The sequence below is a fragment of the Theropithecus gelada genome, chromosome 20 (genome assembly GCF_003255815.1).
Source record: "Theropithecus gelada isolate Dixy chromosome 20, Tgel_1.0, whole genome shotgun sequence".
In the NCBI taxonomy this organism is placed as follows: Eukaryota; Metazoa; Chordata; class Mammalia; order Primates; family Cercopithecidae; genus Theropithecus; species Theropithecus gelada.
Genome location: NC_037688.1, coordinates 8580493 through 8602673, shown reverse-complemented (window position 1 = coordinate 8602673; position 22181 = coordinate 8580493). Strand labels below are relative to the sequence as shown.

General features: G+C 46.6%; 1 long non-coding RNA gene across 1 annotated transcript; it reads right to left on the bottom strand.

Moving 5' to 3' along the window:
* Nucleotides 1-637: 637 nt before the first annotated feature.
* LOC112614658 lies at nt 638-8764 on the bottom strand. The gene is made up of 2 exons (XR_003117110.1): nt 8563-8764; nt 638-1234 (listed from the first exon to the last, which is right to left on the bottom strand). It is a non-coding gene; the product is annotated as an uncharacterized LOC112614658 (long non-coding RNA).
* Nucleotides 8765-22181: the final 13417 nt, after the last annotated feature.

The following is a 22181-nucleotide window of genomic DNA, read 5'->3' as shown; positions in this document are numbered from 1 at the left end:
CTGGGATTACAGGTGCCCAAGACCATGCCCAGTTGATTTTTGTATTTTTAGTAGAGACGGTGTTTCGCCATGTTGGCTAGGTAGGTCTCGAACTCCTGACCTCAAGTGATCCACCTGCCTCGGCCTCCCAAAGTGCTGGTATACAGGCATAAGCCACCAAACCAGGTCAGCTGCTTGATTTTTCTTACATTTAGCCTGCTTCATTCACTTCCATTACTTCCCTGACCCCAGAAGTGATTGAAATAATTCTTACAAATTTCAAATATATTCAGAATTGATAAACAGTAATCATTGGCATAGCTCCATCAGATAAAATATTGAAATAATTCTGTGCTTCTTGGTTCATTACCACTGCCCTGAGACCCTGGGGGCCTCCCCCGGTGCCTAACCACAGTCTCTGGCACTTCCAGCCCTCTGCAGTGATGCAAGTCAGGGGATAACTTCCACGTGAATCCCTACCTTCCCACGGCGATGCGGCAGGTCAGGAGGTAAGGCCTGGCACTGCAGTTGGTAGCCCTTTCTGACCGGCCAGTGCCCCAACTGAACCACTTGTCCATGGTTTGCGTCTCACCCTTGAAAACACTCCACAGTTATCTTACTTTGAGTTCCCCTAGAGGCAGACTGTGAGACACAGATCTGGGTGCAGGTCATTTATTTTGGATGCGATCTCAGGAGGCAACAGTAAGAGAGTGAGGAAGTGAGGCCAGGAAGGGAAGGCAAGACAGGGGTGTCGATGAGCAAGTTACCAGGGCTGGACAGTGGGAGCTTGAGCCTGCTGGGGACTTGTGGGAGATTGCATAGAGCACATCTCAGGGCTGTCCCACCTGAGAGGGGAGGAAGCTGAGAATTTATCCACCAGCTCCATTTGTCATTGGTAGAGAGCTGCTTCCAAGGACATTAACTCCCTGGCACTTCTGGCCTGGCCTGTGTTCAGCTGAGAAAGGCTGCCAGGCAGGTAGAGAAGTGCGAATGCTTACAGCAGGTAGCTGGTGGTGTGCACTGAACAATTCACTGAAGAAGCGGGCAGGTATGACAGAGTCTGCTGCAGCAGTAAAAATCAGTGATGACATGCATGGCAGGCAGAACTGCTTTCCAGGTGGCAGGGGATCCCCAGTCATGGAGGTTTACCAAAAGGAGACTGGCTGTGTTTTTCCTGGATGACTTGTTTATATGAGATCCCACAATTCTCTGGCTCCTGGACTGCTTATTTGCAGAGATTTCAGGATTCTCCTGGCTGGAAAAAAAAAAAAAAACATGGAGAAACTTCAACATTCAACATTCTAGGAAAATTTGGCTCCACAAAGATACTATCGACTCATTGCCTGCTTCCTGCTAATCTAACCATTTTCAAATTCCCCTTCACAATTACTGCAATCAAGTTATTATCAATCATACTATCAATTGCTTGCCCCGCTCTAGGATGTAGGTTAAATATTCTTGTGTCAGTGGGATGCTGCATCCTAGATTTTCATTGAAATCTAATGACTTTCATCTTCAAAGAAACTGTTTGGAGCTAGCGCTCCATCCCCACCCCTGCTGGTTTAATTACGGCACTTCATACATTTCGCATTCTGAAGATAAACACCCTGTTCAGCATTTATCCCAGGGAGATGCTTTTCAAGGGGTAATGTTCCTAAAGTGCCCACTCCAGCGAGAGGATGGCTCATCACCTCAACCTTATGAATGTGTACTGGCTTCTGGGGAAATGCAGCCAGGAGGCTTCAGCATCCTCCCAGCTGGTGCCTCCCTGTGCTGGGACCTGGGCCCGTGCTCCAAACAGCCACAGAGAGAGTCTTGGTGATCGAGGCTGGAAATAATGCCAGATCATTGAGTGGGCACTTCTGGAAAGTAGAGCATTTGGGTTTTTTTCAAAGCATTGTTATACGTTTAATGTGTGCTTCCTCAATTTTCCCACCATTTATTGAACATTCATTTAACAGGTATCACACCACCAACAAGTCATCAAGACCTGGGAGGAATTTAGGAAAGACAGTGCAAGACGGAGAAGATGGGTACCATTGGTGGTCCTGAGGTCAATGGGCAATGGGTGTTGTAGCTCATCCTGCCACCTCCCTTCTTCTAAGTGTCCCCTCAGAAAGAGAGGCCCATGGGAACTATGAATGCCTGTCATGTGCCAGGTACCTTAGGCACAGCAGTAGACAATGCAGGTATCCTTCAAAGCATCGTGTTCACACAAAAGTCACATTTCCAAGGAGCAGGACCACACACACACATGGAAATATAAAACAATCACTAATTAGGATCAGATCCATGAAAGGGAAAATAGAACCCCACAGTGAAGAAATATAGAAGGGAAGGTGTTTAGGAGAGTTGAGCAGAGAAAGTGTATCAATTTAGGTCTTCTGAGAAGCAGATGTCAAGACAGGAGTGGATGTGCAAGAGATTGTTAGGCAGAATGTCGATGAAGGATAAAAGGTGAAGGAACAAGACAAGACGAGGAGAGCCTTCAGGTTGAAATGCATATCTGACACCTGGGAAAGGAGAGAGAGAAGGAGGGATTGAGTAGGGAGAGTCTCAGATACAGTGGAGCTCTGAGAAAGACTCAGTCAGGTTCATGAGGAGTTCTGGGAAAGACTCAGTCAGATTCAGTGGGTAGTACCTGAACAAAGCAGATGCACATCAGGCAGGAATGGTCCAACCCTAGAACCCAAATGTTCTCTGTCACTAACAGCAACCTGGGGGAAATGTGGGCTTAACATGAATGTCATGGTGGATCCTAAGGTGTGGCTGCTAGGGGCTGCCATTCAGCTATGCTCCCCACACCAGGTCCTCTTGAGGGGAGAGCTGCATGGGGCATCTCTATGGCCTCCACAGTCCACCCCTTGCTTTTACAGGTCCATTTCTCCACGTATGTTTGGGGAGCAATTCCTCCCTAATTCCCATGGGCCTCTCTTTCTGAGGGGACACTTAGAAGACGGAAGGTGGCAGGATGAGCTACAACCCCCATCACCCCATTGATCTCAGGACCACAAATGGCACTCACCTTCTCCTTCTTCCACTGTCCTTCCTAAATTCCTCCCACCTTCTCCAGGTCTTGATGACTCTGGTGGTGTGATGCAACCCTTCATTGCTGAGGAGTCTGAGTCCTTGGTAATCATACATTTTGTTTTGTTGTTTTTTGTTTGTTTGCTGTTTGTTTGAGACACAGAGTCTCGCTCTCTTGTCCAGGCTGGAGTGCAATGGCATGATCTTGGCTCACTGCAACCTCTGCCTCCCAGGTTCAAGCCATCCTCCCACCTCAGCCTCCCAAGTAACTGGGATTACAGATGCATCCAAGTAACAAATCCTAAGTAACTGGGATTACAGGTGAACCATGCCTGGCTAATTTTTGTATTTTTTGTAGAAACAGGGTTTTGCCATGTTGCCCAGGCTGGTCTTGAATTCCTGGGCTCAAGTGATCAGCCCACCTTGGCCTCTCAAAGTGCCGGGATTATAGGTGTGAGCCGCCACAACCAGACTTATCATGCATTTCTTACGTTGTGCTTTCTGCATGTGTTCCTTTACAGTTACAATGGGGAAAGGGAAAACCAAGTTCCACACATATTCCTCTTCATCCCCATTGTGTACTAGCAGCCCTATCCCTTCCTGATGATAGGATCGATTATCCCTGCCATGATGGTGACTCCTCTCTTACCTGCTAGCCCCCAGATACAAAGTATTTAAAGCACCCTGGTGGCAGTGGTAGTTTTGTAATTCAGTGGTACTCTTGCTGTGTCCCCGGCAAGAGTATATCCTCTTTGGGAACCAAAGTCTTTAATCCCAGCAGAGTCCACGGTTGGGAGGATGGAAAGCATAAAGTTCCCTGCAAGGTCAGTGGGAATGTTAAGGGATGCTTCCATTCCTTGGTTCCTGAGTCCATGTACTCTTCCTACCTGGGACCCAGGGATTTCTGATAGAATGCATATATTGCACTCTGAAAGATGGCATCTGATGGGCTTGCCTCCAAGTTGGCACTTACTTGTGCATTTGGAAGGCCATTCTAGCATTATATGAGGCCAGCTCTTTCTGGATGATATGGTACATGATACAACCCATAGACCCTTACACCTCCTTCACTATAAAATGGGTTCCCTAGACAGACGCTACATTGTGTGAGATTCCATGTCTGTGAATCAGGAATTCTACAAATCCCTGAATAGTTATACCAGCTGAGACTCTGCAGGCAGAAAGGCAGAACTATACCTGTAATAGGTATCTATCCTATAAGGTTGAACCACTGGTCCTTCTAGACTAGAAGGGGCCCAATGTAGTCAACTTGTTACCAAGTGGCTTAGTGGTCTCCTTGAGGAATAGTGCCAGATCTAGAGGCTCAGTATTGGTCCATGGTGCTGGCAAGTTAGATATTCAGTGGCAGCAGTAGCTAAATTGTCTTTCCTTTCTGGAAATTCATAATTAGACCGATACTAACCTTTGTCTCTACAATCATGGCTATTCTATTCATTTGTCCATTCTGCCAGTTCTGGGGTGGCCAATGATGAAGGGTGGTTAAAATCAACTGGCTGAGTCATTTTGTCTTCTTATTCAGTGCCTCTTCTGTGGTGGATAGTTTCTGGTCAGAGTTAATATGTGATAAAAAAAATCTTCAGAATTCACACCAACGTCCATATGTCCATCCACATGTCTCAACCTCAGACCTCCTTGTCTCCAATCCTTTCATCCTTTTCCTTCCAGGACTCTGATCAGTCAGCCAGGCTATTGGCCTCTGTCCAGGAATCTTTATATATTCTCAACTCAGGCCACTTCTCCTTGCTTTGAAAGATATTTTTTCTGGGTATAGAATTCTAAGTTGATATGTTTTTTTCTTTGGTTTTTTAAAAATTATTGCTCCACTGTCTTCCCACTTGCATTGTTTCCAACAAGAAATCTTCTGTCACCATTATCTTTATCTGTGTATACCATGACTCTTGTTTTCTCCCCTCTGGCTGCTTTAGAGATTTTCTTTTTATAGCCAGTTTTGAGTAGTTTGATTACAATCTGCCTTGTTACGGATTTCTTCATGTTTCTTGCTCTTCAATTTTGTGGAATTTCTTGAATCTGTGAGTTTATAGTTTTTATCAAATTTGGGAAATATTTTAGCCATTACTTTTTAAAATTTTTATCCATGCTTCTCTCTTCTCTCCTTTGAGTACTCTACATATAACACGTCAAATAAAGTTATCCCGCAGTTCACTGATGCTCTGTTTGTTTTTGTTCTTGTTGTCTTTCTTCTGTGTGTTTCAGCTCAGGTAGATTCTACTGCTGTCTTCAAGTCACTAATCTTTTCTTCTGCAGTATCTAATATAGCATTTACCTCATGCAATGTATTTTTTATCTCACATATTGTACTATGAGACCTAGAAGTTCAATTTGGATCATTTTTTCTATTGCATATCACTACTTAACTTTTAAAATATATACAATACTGACTACTAAATATTAACTCATGTCTACTAATTCTAACTTCTGTGTCAGTTTTGGTCAATTTTATTTGCCTGATTTTTCTCCTTATTATGGGAGATATTTTAATGCTTTTTTTCATGCCTAGTATTTTTTATTGAATGTGAAGTATTATGGATTTTACTTTGCTGTTTGCTGGATTTTTTAATTCTTAAAAGTATTCTTGAGCTTTGTTTTGGATACAGTTCAGTTATGCAGAAACAGTTTGATCCTTCTGGGTCTTGCTTTTAAGATTCATTAGGCAGAACCAGAACAATGTCCAATCTACAGTGAATTATTCTACACTAGGGAGTCAAGACCTTTCTGTGTATTCTACCCAATGCCTCATGAATTTTTAGATTTTCCCTTATGGCTAATGGAAACAAGCACTATTTCCAGCCCTCAGTGAGTATGGAGTGCTATTCCTTATAATCCTTTTGGAGGGTTCTATCCCTAGCCCTGGTCAGTTTCCTCACACATAGGTATTTATCAGTTCTTTTCTGAATACTTGAAGGAATCCTTCTGTAGACCTCTAGAGTTATCCATCTGTGCAGCATTCTCTTCTCCAGTGTACCATCCTACAAACTCTACCTTTTTCTCTCCCAACTTTTAACTCTGCCTTCTGAACACGAGAGTCTACCTGAGTTTCCCCTTTCTAGGCCATAATCTAGAAAATCTCTCACGGTAATAAGATGGGGCACTCATAGGGCTCCCTTCATTTGATTCCCATTTTTGAAAGGTTATTCCTCTTCATTGCCTAAATTTTCCTGTCTTGAAAACTAATGTTTCACATATTTTGCGTATTTTTGGTTGTTTCAGGAACAAGAGCAAATCTGAAACTTGCTACTCCATCTTAGCTGAAAACAGAAGTTCTCCACCTCTGTTCGTCCATATTTGCCTTCTGTTTGTAAATGTTAGGCAGCAGTCTTATTGGCTGCCTGAATATTTTGCCTCTAAAGACACCAGGCTCGTTATCCATGCTCTCAGTTCAAGCCACCATCGCAGCCCTTCTGACCTTGCCAGTCTTTGTGATAATTGCAGTCCTCTGGCTTCTGCTATATTAGGAAGTCATTATCTTCCTAATGGTCCAGTTTTGCATCTGCCTCTCCTATCAGCAGCCTTAATCTGCAGAGGAGAGCCAACAATGAGTTACTTGGGAGGCTGGTGTGCTTCTCACCAGTGCGCTCCTGATGTTATTGGTGAATGGTGTGTCCTCTTGGTCCTCTAATGGAACATATCCTCTATGGGCCTTCTGGCCTCATATACTGCATGTCCCTTTCCCTCAGGTTTTTTCCTCCTGCCGGAGAAACTCAGCTATTTCTACTTCATCTCAGTATGGGCCATTGCCTTCTCTAGGCTTCTAGAAGCTTCTTTAGCAGTGAGTTTGTCCCATTTCCTCAGGCCTTTGCAAGGTTATTAAATCTTGGTTCCAAGAAAGTGATGTCAATTCCATGAATTCTTATTTGTTCAGTTATATGTTCTGGATCTTTTCATCAAACACTCCAGAAATCCTATCCCAGAGGTACTCTCTTGCCTCCTGACAGTACATACTTGCTCATTCATGCAACTCCCTCAGAAGACCTCTTTCTCCTCTTGTCAGGTTAGCATGCTCACAGTAGGTTTATACTGGCCTGGTATTCATATATTAATATAGAAATTGAAGCATGCCATACCTAATAAAGGTGCACAAATCCTGAGTGTATTGATGGATTAATTTGCATGAAGTAAACACACCCAGACATCCATCACCCAGGTCAAGAAATGAAACACGGTCAGCGCTCCAGAAGCTCACCTTGTGGTACCTTCCAGTCAATGCCTCCCTTCTAAAGATAAGCATGAGCCTGACTTTTGCATCACAGGTAAATTTTGTTTGACTGTGAACTCTTTACAAGTGGAATCATGCAGTATGTATGCCTTTGTGTCTGGCTTCTTTGCCTCAACCATGTTTGTGAGTTTCATCCATGTTTTCACATGAGGTTGTAGTTCATGCATTCTCATTGCTGAGTAGTAACCCACCATATGATTTTATCACAATATAATAATCTTTTTTACTGTTTATGGGCATTGATTTTTTTTTCCAGTTTTGGGATATCACCAATAGCACTGCTATAAGCACTCTTGTATGTGTCTGTTGGTAAACATAGGAGCACATTTCTGTTGGGTGCATATGAAGGAGTAGAATTGTGGGGTCTCTGGGTAGGTGTATGTGCATCAACTATATTTTGAAACAAGCTGGTGAGTGGGACTTTTCTCTCTAAGTCCCTGATCTAAGTTTGTCATAAGATAAGTGATAAGTGCCCTATATTCTATAGAGGAGCTGGAGGACACACCCCCTCAGACTTCTTAAGAGGTATCCTAACAGGTCACCCACTAAGACCTAAGAGTATCCCCATCACCCACTCCAATCTATATAAGGAGAAGAGTAAATGTTTGAGAGAAGTATTGGGAAGTAGTCAGCTTTGAGAGTTGTCATCCTGGGCAGAGAGCACTGTGACTCAGGAAGAGGGACAGAAAGGGACAAGGCATGGAAGGCACAGCAGCCACCAAGCATGGGAGGTTGCTCAAGAGATTGGCTTCAGGGACCAGCCTGACACCCATGGCTGGTGGCTTGCTGAGCTGTGGAGTCTGGGAGCCCCATTCCACCCTCAACTGGGATAGGATGAGATGAGATAAGAACCGTCCTGGGAGTGTATACTTAGGAGCTTAAGGACACATGTCTTAGGCTGGGTTCCCCCTGGAATCAGACCCCGTGCTAAAGACTCAAGCACAGCAGTTTGATAAATATTCCAGGAAGTACTGAGAGGGAAGTAGGAAAATGAGAGAGGGATGGAAAGGAAGCCAGTACAGTGTGCATTAATGAGCAGGGACCACTGTGGGCAACTGGAGCTCAAACCCATTGATGACTATCATGCACACACCGTGACCCAAATAAAGGCAAGGAAGCTGGGGTATTTGTCCACCAACTCCTATTCCCAGGCATGTCAGCTCCCCTGGTACATTGAGCAGAGCCCACAGGAAGAAAGTCACAGGTGCTAACCACGACTTTCACCCCATGGAATATGACAGCAAGGAGAAGTGCATGCCTGCTACAGCATATATGTACAGAGATTCACACCCGCTCCTTACCTGGAGAAACTCTGGAAGTGGGGGTCACGCTGGGGCAGCCCTCTGTGGAAAAGTGAGGAGAGAGGCAGCAGCAGGTACCCTATACCACCTCAATTTGCTGTAGCAAGACTGCACGAGTTTCCTGTGGACCAAATACAGGCCACGGGAGGTAGCTAGGCTCAAGATGTCTTGAAGGCATCTTGTCTGTTAGTTGTAGGGTTTCCTGCAAGAAAGGAGAGCAAGAGGAAGGTCCCATGAGGTCAGCCAGAGAACAGGCAACCCACACCCAGAAATAGTGTCACACAGAGATCCTTCCTGAGAAAACCATGATGCCCCATGAAAGCCAACAGAAGGTGCCCCTCCCTGATAGAATTGATGCCTTGTAACGGCCCATCCAGGATGACATCTGTCCTCTCACCTCGGGCTCACACACAGGGGATAGAACACCCACAGCAGCAGATAAGAGGGCAAGGAGGGAGGAACATGCTAGACAGTCCCAATTCCCCAACCTCCCCTCCTCCAGGATTCCAGCTCAGGTCAGGCTGAGACAAGAGGAGGGAGGAAAACTGGAATAGCCTGCAAGACTGGATTTGATAGAAACTGGGCAGGACATTTTAATACCTGAAAATGAGTCAATTACAGAAGTTAACAGGAAAGCTAACCCATCCATCTGAGATATTGACAAGGGAAGGAGCAGACAAGACAGTTTGAAGGCAGTAGTGTGTGAAGACTGTTTCATAAATGGCTAACATCTCTGTCCTGCTTCTCCCTCCTATGTCTGAAATGCCCCTGCCCTCAGCCCACCACAGCAGAATCCTTTCTCTCCCTTAGACACAGGGTTTTCAGCCAAGCATCATCACCATCCCTCCAACCATTCCAGTAACGTGTTCCTATGTTCCCAACGGGGTGGGCCTGGCCTTCCCAGGGTAGGCGCATCTCTCAGGCATTACCAATCACAGGGCTCCATCCCATCAAAGCTAGGAAGAAAAAGATGCTCGCAGGATGTCCTGTGTTTTCTTAGAGTCTGTATTCATCTATTGGACATCTACTCACTGGGTCAATTGTATTAACAATATTTGCTTCTTTTCTGTAGTATTGATGCTCTGACATTTGTGGTCTCTAACTGGGAAGAAACTGCCTCTCCCAGGACTAGCTGATTCCTAGAGATAATAAACAACTCACCCTGACTACACACCTTTCATATGCAAACCAACCAACCCTGAGTTCACACCCCCAAACACCTCCTTTATTCAACTCTCACGCCGCAAGGCAATATTTTCCCTGCCCCACATCAACCCAAGCTCAAGTACCAGACCACTAGGCACAAGTCCCTATGCCCCAAAGCCTCCCAGAATTATTCAGAATAGCTAATTCCAAACTAACTACCCCACACACCCATAGCCAATGCCTTGCCTTGCCTGAGGAAACCCTAATCAAGGCTCAGGCAGAGGCTTTCCCCTCACTCCCTCTGCCTCCTGACCAAAGCTGATGCTTCTCTCTGTGGCCTCATGTGGTGTGGTATGTCCCTCCTCTCATGAGCTGTTCAGTAATAAAGGTCTTATTTCAATGTCATTGACCCCTTTGTGTCATCCCATGGCCACCTCTGTATATTAAAATCCTGCAGGTACACTTTGAGACACAGGATACAAGGGCCTTGAAAACTGGCGCTGTCAGGGGCATCTTTACAGCCCCATGTAGAGAGCTGCTAAATAACCACCCCAACCCAGGGGAGGCAGAGCTGAGAAATGAACACACGGCCACAGTGTGGACCACACTTTTGTAGCACCTGGGTTCATAGGCTTCACCCTGAGCGTTCTGTTTATATAAGCCACAAACAAAACAAAACAAAAGTTGTTTTTTTTTTCTGTTTTTTTTTTTTTCTTAACTTTCCTTTAACCAGGTCAAGATGCACTTTCTAATCTTTGTAGCTAAACGTTCTGGCTAACGTACTCTCTTCCCAAATCCCTGATTAAGTCTCACCTCCTCCAGGGAGCCATCCCAGGTTACCCCAACGTCCCAGTCTCTCCCTCCTCACAATGCCAACTGCTCCTAGGATCTTGTAACATCTTCTATTACTCTCTCACATGCCATCTCATACTATTCTCTAACCGTCCCATGATTTCCCTGTACTCCCAGTTTCTAGAGAGCAGGGGTGCTCTTTAGGTCTCTTCCTGGGAATGCTCTTATGCCTCTAATTAATTTGGGAGCCTCCCAGAGGTACCTATCTGTGATCAAATCATCAATGGGCTAACAGCAGGTGATCTTCCTGCCCCCCCCCATCCCTAGATGCCCACACATGGCCTCACTGGAGAGGCTATGTATAAACCCAGCTGCAATTTCCCTGCATCTTGTCCTAAAATTCGAAGACATCACAATTTCCCCTTGACTTGCCCTGAAAACTCAAGAACCACATCACTTCTCAAGGCTTACCTGGCCTGGCTCACCAGCCAGTGGAAAAACCCAAATGGGCTAACGCTAATGTAAACCCTTGTGGGTACCTAGTTCAGCTTTGGTTTATCTCACCTTCCCCAACTGGTTAATTATGGGGAGAGGAAGAGAGTAATGACATCACTTCCCAGCCTCTATGGTCTGGTCCATTCATGGAGAGGACACAGCACTTTGGGGGTCACAGTATTCTGAGTTCAAGTCCTGGCTCTACCACTGCCTGACTGTATGTTTTCGGGCAAGTCTCGTCCCTCTCTCCAATCCTTGGGAACTTTTGATCTGAAATAGGGTCATTAATAATCCAGTCAGTGAACTGGGCGCAGTGGCTTACGCCTGTAATCCCAGCACTTTGGGAGGCTGAGGCGAGCGGATCACCTGAGGTCAGGAGTTCGAGACCAGCCTGGTCAACATGGTGAAACCCTGTCTCTACTAAAAATACAAAAAATTAGCCAGGCATGGTGGTGGATGCCCATAATCCCAGCTACTCAGGAGGCTGAGGCAGGAGAATCCCTTGAACCCAGGAGGCGGAGGTTGCGGTAAGCCAAGACCATGCCATTACACTCCAGCCTGAGCAACAAAGAGACTCTGTCTCAGAAAAAAGAATGAATGAAAGAAAGAAAGGAAGAAAGAAAGAAAGAGGAAAAGAAAGAGAGAAAGAGAGAAACAGAAAGAGAGAGAGAAACAGAAAGAGAGAGAAAGAGAAAGAAAGAAGAAAGAATGAAAGATGAAAGAAAGAAGAAAGAAAGAAAGAAAGAAAGAAAGAAAGAAAGAAAGAAAGAAAGAAAGAAAGACGAGAGTAAAGAAGCCAGTATGTTCATGTATATTTTGTCTTAACATAAAGCTAGAAGGGATGTTTAAGTGAAAATTGCAAAAGTAAGACAATCTTAAAAAAAGTATCAACAAAATAATTATAGAGTGGATGCATGGGCAGATATAGCAACAACAACAATAATAATAAAGGTAATTGGTGATAAGGGCAAGAAGCCAAATCTATTTCCTAAAAATGAAAAGCAATGTTCATAATAAAAGCTTGGAAAGAATAATATCAAGCAAAACCATATTTCATTTTAATGTGTAAAGTACTTTCTCATCTATGATCTACTGGGCTAATCTCATGCGGTGAATGTTCCTGCTTTCCATTTTAACAAAATAATTAAAACTGAGGTTCAGAAAGACTAAGAGGCTTGTCCTTGGTTGTGTCAAGGCAAAGCCAGGGTTATATATCAGACTGGTCTGGACACTACTTAGAAAAAAGAAAAATCTCCGCACCTGATTCTGGGAGAATCATTCTAGGAAGAGTGCGGTTCAGGCCAGATTCTTGTCCCAGCACCTTCTATCCTGAAGACACACCCCAAAGGTAGTTGGGATCACCCCCTTGGGCAGCAAGGGGTACGTTCACCCAGATCCCCAACTAACACGTCTCTGCCTCATGAGTTTAAATGATTAGCTGCTTCCAACCTAGTCCCCTCTTCTCCACCCATCCCTTCCTCCCCGACTCTGGGGCGCTGACACTCCACTAGAGTGGCAACTCTTTTGAGGACGCTAAAAATTGCTTTATTTTTCACCACTAATTTGCCAACAAGCTCAGTCGTCCATCCAGTTGGCCCGAAATGAAATTCTATAATTATACAAAAGCCTGGGTCAGCGACCTTCTGATTGCAATATCTTGTCTCTTTTGTCCCTTCCTTCCACCACCTCACCCATGGGACGAAATTGCTTCGGCTCCTCCGGCAGCCTCCGGAATGAGGTGGTATTGGAAACTAGTGAGGCGTGGCCCTGCGGAGGTGTTCATAGCTTTGCAATAATTTACCCATTTTCATTTGTTTGATTTCATTAACACCTGGGTCTCAGGGGAGAGCCCAGTTGGGAAGGAGGGAAAAAACAAGTGATTTCAGTTGAAATCGAGTGGTTGTCACTGCCTTGTCTTGCAATACCAAGGGAGTGTGGAATGCCAAGGGTGTAGTGGGGTCTGAGCAGGGTGATGAAGGAGGCCTCTCCATACAGGCAGCTTCTGCTAAAAAGTCTTGCCTTTCACAATCCTCAGTCCTCAAGGGTCCCATCTCTCAAACTCACCCCATTGACACAAGGGTATGCCCTACACCAGTGTCCCTTTCTCAACAAGCCAGCCTTACTGACCCATTGGGCCAAGGTTACCGGGGTGGCTGCATTCAGACAGCATGGCTCAGTGTAAGGGCATGGATGCCCATAACTAGGATCCAATCTGACTCCACCTCCTGCTTGCCTGGTACCTCGAACATGGAGCTTCAACTCCAGGAGCCTCAGTTTCTCTCATAAATAAAGTAGAGATGACAGCACCTACCTCATAAAGGTTGCTGCAAGGATTAGCTGGGATAATGAATGGGGAAGAGTCCTGAATGCTGTGTCTGACACATTGTGAGTGCTCAGTGGAGAAAGAACAATAGTAATAGTTGCCATCTTTATGATTTTCTCTTCTTTTTCGTCTTTGCTATCACCATCATCATCATTATCATCATCATCATCACCATCATCAATCATCACTCCCCACCTGGCCATCTCAGCCTCCACAGGCTCTCAGCAGACAGAACCCAGTCTCAGAGGGAAGGCTGAAATGCTCACTGGCAGTGAGCAAAGTCCCCGGGCCCAGCTTCCTCCAGAGAGAGACTTTGATCCAGTATAAGTCACACTACCGGCATGGCACACCCTTGCTCAAAGGCATAAGAACTCTGGTGACTTTGTGATGTCCAAGTGATGGGGAAGGACACTCCATTGGCTAACAGCATCTGATGGTGAGACAGTCCCTTGTGGCCAGTCTGGATCTGTTTATTCTCCCCGTTCCCTAGAGCATCCCAGCCTTCCCCAGGGCTGGGAAGCAAAAGCCATTGCCATTTTAGCCCATGGAAATAGCAGACAGTTGGAAACATCACTTTGGGGTGCAAGGGTCTTCCAGAGGCCCCTTGAATCAGCAACAAGGGGCCTTAGAGTCTGTTTCCATCCTCACAAGAGGTTGATCTGCCTGTAAAGGCAAGTCCTTCTGTTGCCAGTAACAAGAATGTGCTGATGACAACAGCTGGCATTTATTGAGCACTTACTGTGTGCAATATTCTAGGCACTGTCCATGTGTTAACTCACTTCACCCTTATGAGTGACTGCCGTGTTTGTCCCCATTCTATTGCTGAGAAAGCTCAGGCAACAGGAAGTTAAGGCCCTTGGTCTGACAACCAAGAGTGGTCGAGCAAAGACTCAATCTGGTCTGCCTGACCCTAAAGTCCACATCTTCCAGCTTTTGGACAGCTCCGGCCATTACAAAATCCTTCAGTAATTGGAATTAAAATCTTCTTCCTGGAACTTGTGCCCCTTGGTCATGGTTCTGCATTTAGGATTCTCTCTGCAGAACTCAACCCCCTCCAGTGAGACAGCCATGTCCAGGGATGCCTTCAGCTCCCAGTGCCCCCACCCAGTTCCTCAACTCCAGACTGCAAATGCCATTAACCGTAGCTCATGGGCCATGAGGTAAAGAGCTCCCTTGCCCAGCCATTCTCCTCTGGACCACCCTTTAAACAGAAGCCTCAGAACAAGCTCTGATGGCAGCAAAGGGAGGGGAACATCATCTCTACCCTTCCAGATGCCCAGCCTCTCATCGGGAATTCTTGACTACACAGTTCTGAAATTTCCCCATGCTCCAGAATCCTCTAGGTCACTGGGCACACGTGCAGATTTCTGGGCTCCACACGCAGACATTTAGCATTAGAAGGATCTGGTGAAGCCCATAAACCTGCATATGTTAAAAATAAAACAAACAAACAAAAAAAACACCACAGGGAATTCCTAAGTGGAGAGGGTGCGAGTGGGGAATGGGGGAGGTGCACCTTAATTATGCCTTGAGAAACCCCGCCTGAGGCCTCAGCACCTCCTTGTCCAGCCATCCGCACGAAAGGGTCAACTCAAGTGCCTGAGTGTCCTCTCTGCACCCTGAGAGGCCGATATCCCCAGCCATGCCCTGACTCCAGCCTCCTGCATGGCAGCTGAGGTCCCCCACCCGGGACCATCACAAGCCCATTAGAAAGCCCCAGGCTCTGAATGCAGTCAGATTTCTACAGCAAAACCACATTCCTTCGGCCTAAGATTCCTTCTTTCTGTTTCTCTAAAGTAATAACTGGTCTCAGCCAGCGCCAGAGAAAGGCAGTCTCCCAATAGCTGAAAACATCTGAAACTGGTGATGAGCAGCTTCTTGGTAAGATCCAGGAGCTGGGCAAGTGGACTCAAGCATGCGTGGTAAGAGGCAAAATGGCAGCGTTTACTTGGTATATGACCTTCCAGGGATATTTGACTGGTAAAGGAAGAACGCCTCAAGTGAGCACACACACAACTTCAGTAAACACACTGCGCATGCTCCCATCCCAAGCGCTGGTAGGCTGCTGTGCATGCAGACAGCCCACCCCAAGGGAAGACAGGGGAGAAGCGACGCCCAACCCCGTAAGTATGCTCACATATAAGACCCCAAGTCAAAGGTCAAACAGGGCACTTGTCTTTCAAGTTGTCCATGGGCCCTCTTCCAAGTGTGCTTGTCTTCATTCTGTTCCTACTCTAAAGCTTTTTAATAAACTTTCATTCCTGCTCTAAAAACTTGCCTCGGTCTCTCCATCTGTCTTATGCCACTCGGTGGGATTGAAACAATCTGAGGAGGCAAGAATTGAGGTTCTGCAGACCCGTAGGGATTCGCCACGGGTAGCACTAACATCTCTCCATAGTTGGCTCCTTCTCCCCACCACCTCCCCCAGGGAGGCCTTCCCTGACCACCCTATCTGCAGTTAGCCCCTTCCAGACCCTCTCTGTCATATAATACTGCTGGATTTTTCTCCATTGCATGGAAATGTCTTAGGCACACGTGAAGCCTGTGTCTCTTTCTCTGCCTCAGTTTCCACATCTGTAAAATAGGGAAAATGCTACCTGCTGGGCTGCTGGGATAATGAAATGAGTTAATACAGGTACAGCACTCAGAACAGTGCCTGGCACACAGTAAGCACCATGAAAGTGGTGGCTTTATTCTTTATATTAATATCATTGCTCTCAGTTTCTGGAGCAGCACCTCATACACAGTAGGCGCCCAATACGCATGTTTGAATAAATATACGAATGGATGGCTGAGCCACCATGCAGAGAACCTCAAAAGTCCCGCCCCGCCTGCTGCTGAAGACCCAGGCCACCCCCTTCTCATGGGCTGTAATTACCCAATAACAAGAAACCCAGCCCCTGGGGCTTCACGCACAGCACATTTTCCAAAGATGAAAAGCTCATTCGTTAATAACTACATAGCAATATCTAAAATTTTGGTTGCATTGTGAGGCCGGGTGGCTTCCCCATTCACCAATAATGACAGACCACTTAAAAAATAAATAACACATATAATTTAAGCAACTAAAACAAATGGCAGTGTTGGCTTTCCCTGGGAAAATATTTTCACTATTTCCTCGAGGCGTCCCCATGGGTGCCCTTGCCTCGGCCTCCCCTGCTGAGATGCTTTCTCAGCAGGTGGCCTGAGAGTGCAGCATGCAGAGCAGTGGCAGAAAGGAGGCCTCACCCACAGCCTCCCAGAGTTCCTTCCCAGAGAAGCCTGGGCTTGTGCTCTCCAGAGGAGGGAAGGGGGAAAACTGCCTTCTCCCTCCACACCCATATTCACTACCTTTCCCCACACTCTTTCCCCTGTGGGGAGAGTTTGTAACCTCAAATCCCTATGGGGCAGACAGGCAATGTACATGAGCAAAGCAGGTGGATGTATGAGGCAATAGGGACGGGTGGGACTTGTGGCAAATTGAAGAGGAGACACCCCTCCCATAGGGAACAAGCCTCACCAGTGGTTGCTATGCAGGAATGCAGGCTCAGTTTTGCAAAATCTCCTGACATTTCAAAATAAGCCATCAATTTGAATTTAAAATGTCAGTCCCTTTAACAACCTCACGTGTCCCTCATTCTGGGTCCTGCTGCCTCTAATTTCATCTCTGACTTCTCTACCTTTCACTCACCCCGCTAAGGCCACACTGGCTCCTTTACTGTTCTTGGACCAAGACAGGCACATTTCCACCCCAGGACATTTGCACTGAATATTCCCTCTGCCTAGAACATTCTTCTCCCAGATAAACTCATAGGTCAGGAGGCCAGTATGGCTGGAATGCAGTAGGTGAGGAGGAATATAGCAGGAAAGAAGTCGGGGTGGAGCCCAGAACAGCCAGATTATAGGTGAGTGGTGGGGAGGTTATAAATTTGTAGGCCTGTTTTTGGTCATCACAAAGATTGGGGGTGTTAATGGCATTTAGTGGGTAGGGACCCACATGCTAGACCCCTTGTGATGTGTGGACAGCTCCTCACACAAAGAGTTATCCACCATATATCAAGGCAGGTAAAAAACCTAGATAGAATTTGGAGCCTGGAACCTAACTTGATTTCATATTTAACCCAAAGGAATGTGGGGTTATTTTTGGTTTTGTGTTCACGTTTTGCTCAATTTCATTAAACACTGAGCTTTCTGGGGCTGCTGCTTGTGTGTGGATCAAGAGGAGGTTATGCTCTGTTTTTCTGGGGGCTTTATCAGGAGTTGATCACCTTCACGGGGACCCCATCAGTGAAAGCCATGCCCTTCATGGAGTTTGAATCATTGAGTGGGTGCCAAACTGTATTTGTTGTGCCCCATTCTTAGAAAGTCTACTTGCAGAGGGGGTTTTGACACCTTCGTTGTGTTCTTCAGAAGAGTTGGGCTGGAATATTTACATGCTGAGATAACTATTATTTTAATATAAATTAGTTTCCTTTTAATTCTCCTCTAGAATACAGTTAGGGCATTATGTGGCTTACATGGATTTATTTAAATTGTGTCTATTGATAGGTGATATTGCCTATGAATTTCATTTCAGCATAGTGTAATAAGGGGCATGTCAATGTATTTGTTATTTTAAAAGGAAGAAGAAAAGGAGACCAGGCCTGATATGCCTGAGTTCCCAGATGTGGAATTTCGCAGGATACAGTCAGGGACTTGCCCTTTTCCTTGGCTAAGCCAGGAGCGCTGGCAGAAGATTCATCTGACCTGCACCTTTTAGATGCCACTCCAGGGGGCAAGCGTGAAGCAGCAGAAACTCCTTAGGAAACATTCAGCCATCCAAGAGAAACAGGAACAGAGCAGAGGAGGTGGTGAGAGTGCCTCTGAGACTTGCTGAGGGGTTGGATGTGGAACTTCTGAGAAAGAGGACACAGGGATAACTCCAGGGTGTGGTTCCGAGTTACCGTGGAAGTCGGAAAGGAAGTGGACAACTTCTGAGATCAGGACATCTGAATCTTGATTTGGGTGCCTACCTGTGCCCAGCAAACAGAAAGAACCCAGTGGTAATGCCAGGGGCAAACCCCCATTCCGCCTCCCCCAGTCCATCCCGCCCCACCAATTGCCGTCACCAGCAGGTGGCGCTATGGAGCAAGCCTGAGACCCGGAGTCAGAAAACCTGGATCCGAGTTCCGGCTCCCCCAATGAGCAGAGGTGAGCAAAGTGGGTACTGCAGAGAAACGATCCCCTTGTCACCAACAGCACCGCTGTCCATCTTCCATGCCTCCTCGTGTCCCCACAGGCTAGCCTCAAGAATGGCAGGGACTCTCAGACCAACTCTCAGCTCGATTTTCAATTTATTATCTATACCCAGCTCCTTTCCAAAGATACTTGAGGTGTCTTTCAAAAACACACACAAAGGAGTGAAAAAGGAAGGGAAGACAATTAAGAAGAGGAAACAGATAAATAATTCTAGAAAAAACGGAGCTGCCATGACTGGGCACCATGGCAACAAACAAGACAAAATGGGAAGGCCAGCTGTTGCTCCATAACAAATCTCCCCAACATCTAGAAGCTGAAAACATCATTTGTCATTCCTCACAAATCTCAGGCTGGGCTGCACAGTTCTGCTTGTCTGAGCCAGGGTTGGCTGATCTTGGTTGGGCTCATGTGTGCATCTGGAGACCAATGGCAGGCCGCTGGATGCTGGCTGCTCTGAGATGGCCTTAACTGGGACACCTTGGCTGGGTTCTACATGGCCTCTCATCCAGCAGCAGGCCAGTGCAGGCTTGTTCACATGGTGATAGCAGGGGTCCGGGAAAGCAGAAGCTGTCAGGCCCCTTGGAAAGCCTCTTCCTCTAGGCTTAGAACTGGCACACCAGCACTGCTGCTATGTTGCACTGGCTGAAGCAAGCCACAAGGCCAGACCAGATTTTAGGGGCAGGCAATGGACTTCACTTCTTATTGGGAAGAGTGAAGGTTATTGCCATTTTTGCAACTTGCCACCATGATAAATTGTGGAGCTCTAATGATCAAAGAAGAATAAATATGGCAGTTTCTTGGAGCAAAATCATTCCCCTTGACCAACTCAGAGAAACGTTCCCAAGGGCAGACACCACATTGGCCTCATTTTTTTCATAACAGTGATCATCCATTGAGTATTTACTGTATGCCAGACCCTAGGCGTCCTCTACATTCATGTGCTTCCAAGAGCACAGGAGGCACAGCACAGCTCTTCATCATGAGTTTAGCCGGTACACAGATAAACAGTTATGATGTCGTCTTCTTTGTTTTTTCTTACTGCTTTGCATTTGTGATAAGTGATATCAATTTTCCTCTAACGCTAATAATATAAAAAATTCCTTTTGAAATAGATCAGTTCAAGTCTTTCGACATGGATTCATTTAAGAATATATTAATTAAATAAATAACGAGGGCGGGTGTGGTGGCTTATGTCTGTAATCCCAACAGTTTGGGAGGCCAAGATGGGAGGATGGCTTGAGGCCAGGAGTTTCAGACCAGCCTAGGCAACATAACAAGACCTCATCTCTACATAAATAAAGAAGTCAGCCAGGTGTGGTAGTGTGCACCTATAGTACTAGAGGCTAAGGTGAGAGGATCCCTTGAGCCCAGGAGTTTGAGGATGTAGTGAAGTATGGATAACACCTCTGCACTCCAGCCTGGGAAACAGAATGAGACCCTCCACCTCTAAAAATAAAATAAACGTAAGGGTACAGGTGGCATGTGGTCATAGCAAAACTCATGAGGGCGCAGACCACACACTGAAATCTGGAAAACACACTGAATTATCTCTGTTCATCCCTGAGAGATACGTATTGTTTTTCGTTTTGCAGATAGGGAAACTGAGGACAGACGGGGCCCCTAGAGGCACAGACTCAGGATCGTGCCAGATGTGCAGCTCTGTCTGAAAAAGCCCTGAGTGAACGTTCCCAGGTGGCTTGTAATAGGAAGCTTGGCACATGGCAGAGGCCCATAGTGGCATCTGTCACCTAATGAGACCCCCGGGGCTTCCAGGGTGCCCCCACCACTGCTACTTCTGGGCTTCTGAGGATAATGAGGATGGCAGGCTGGAGCCCTCACAAGGCACACTTTCAGAATCTGCATCAAATGGAATTTGAATCGGAAAGTCCCCTGGAGACCCAAGGGAGGCATCAGGCTGAAATCTCCAGTAGAGGTAGGTGGCAGGCATGGCGCATGTTAGCTGAAATCACTCTGCACCTGAGAGGCCACACACACACACGGCGGCACTGAATAAATTAGGAGAAAATAGACGTGCTTCTCAGAAAGGGTAGTGGGAGGCCTCTGTGCTCCCAGCGCTGTTGTGAGTGCATTCTTTCCTCAGGTTCCAATGAAAGCATGTCCCGTGGGGCCCATCCTGAAGCCAATGGGCTGGGTCCAGCGAGGGGCAGAGGAGGTCAGGAGGGAGGTGAGAAAGCTAGCAGAGCCCTTCCTTGCTGCACACCCCAAGCTCTGGGCCTCACAAGCATCCGAGCACTCGTTCAGGGTCCCTGTGAAACAGATCAACATTCTGAACTGAATTGTACCCCCCATACTTCATAGGTTGAAGTCCTAACCCTCAGGACCTCAGAAGGTGGCTGTATTTGGAGATAAGGCCTTTAAAGAAGTAATTCAGGTTAAATGAGGTCATTGGGGTGGGCCATAATCCAATCTGACAAGCGTCCTTAGAAGAAAAGGAGATTAGGACACAGACACTCAGACAGAGGGATGACCATGTGAGGTCACAGTGAGAAGACAGCCATCTGCAAGCCTAGGAAAGAAGGCTCAGAGGAAACCACCCCTGTTGATTCCTCCATCTCAGACTTCCAGCCTCCAGGACTCTGAGAACACGCATTTCTGTCCTAAGCCACCCAGGCTGTGGCATTTTGTTGTGGCAGCCCCTGCAGACCAACACAAGCAGTGAGCGCTCTTGGTGGCTGCTATGGTGTTTACATCACTTAGAAGTTCTTCTTGGTGTCTAGATCTTTCTCTCCTTCTCTTCTTTCTACATGCCCTAGCTGGGGGATCAAAGAAAACCCGTATTTCATGGGGCATTCATGCCAGAGCATGCTCCAAGCAGGAAGTGCCCTGTGAATATTTCCAAAGTGAAGGAGTACCCAGGGAGAGAGCTGGGGGTGCTGGGTGGGGCCAAGAGTAGGGTGGGAAGGTGATTTCTGCCTGAGGAGCAGGACACACAGCAGACCAGAGCCTTCCTCTATTCGTGCATTCACTTATTCATGTGTTCATTCACTTATTCATGTGTTCATTCATTCACTTGATGGATTAGCCCTGATCCCACCTTCAGGGAATTAGGGGAAGGCTGCTGTGTTCACCCTCCCAAGCCCACCTGTGGCTCTGTGGGCAAGGAGTGAAGCCAGAGGGTCAATAGCCTGGCTTTGAAGTGTGAACCTGCCTTTATAGGTTGTGTGGCACTGGTGAACCCTGAAACATCTGAAGCCCTAGTTTCCTCACCTGCCACATGAGAATAATAATCAAATCTACCTTGTAGAGATTTTTGAGGACTAAATGAGATGACACAAGTAACCTGCTCAGAACAGAATGTGGCACATGGCCAGTACTCAAAAGTCAAGGTCACAGTTTATTGCTATTAATATTATTCCCATTCCCTGTCCTGAGAGATCCCAGCCTGTGCCCGATCTTCATATGGTCTCATGCTCACTTCATCCCCCAGGGCCCTTGCTCAAGCTGTTTCCAACACCCCACTGCACCCCACTGCACCCCCAGTCCTCCTTGCCTGAGGCCAGCCTACTTCTCACCTCCTCCAGGATCACCACCTCCCATGCAGCCATGCTCCAACCTGCATCTGCAGTGCTGCCACTTAGCACTACTTGGGGTCCTCATCTCTACCCGGCACTGGGATGCTTTCTGG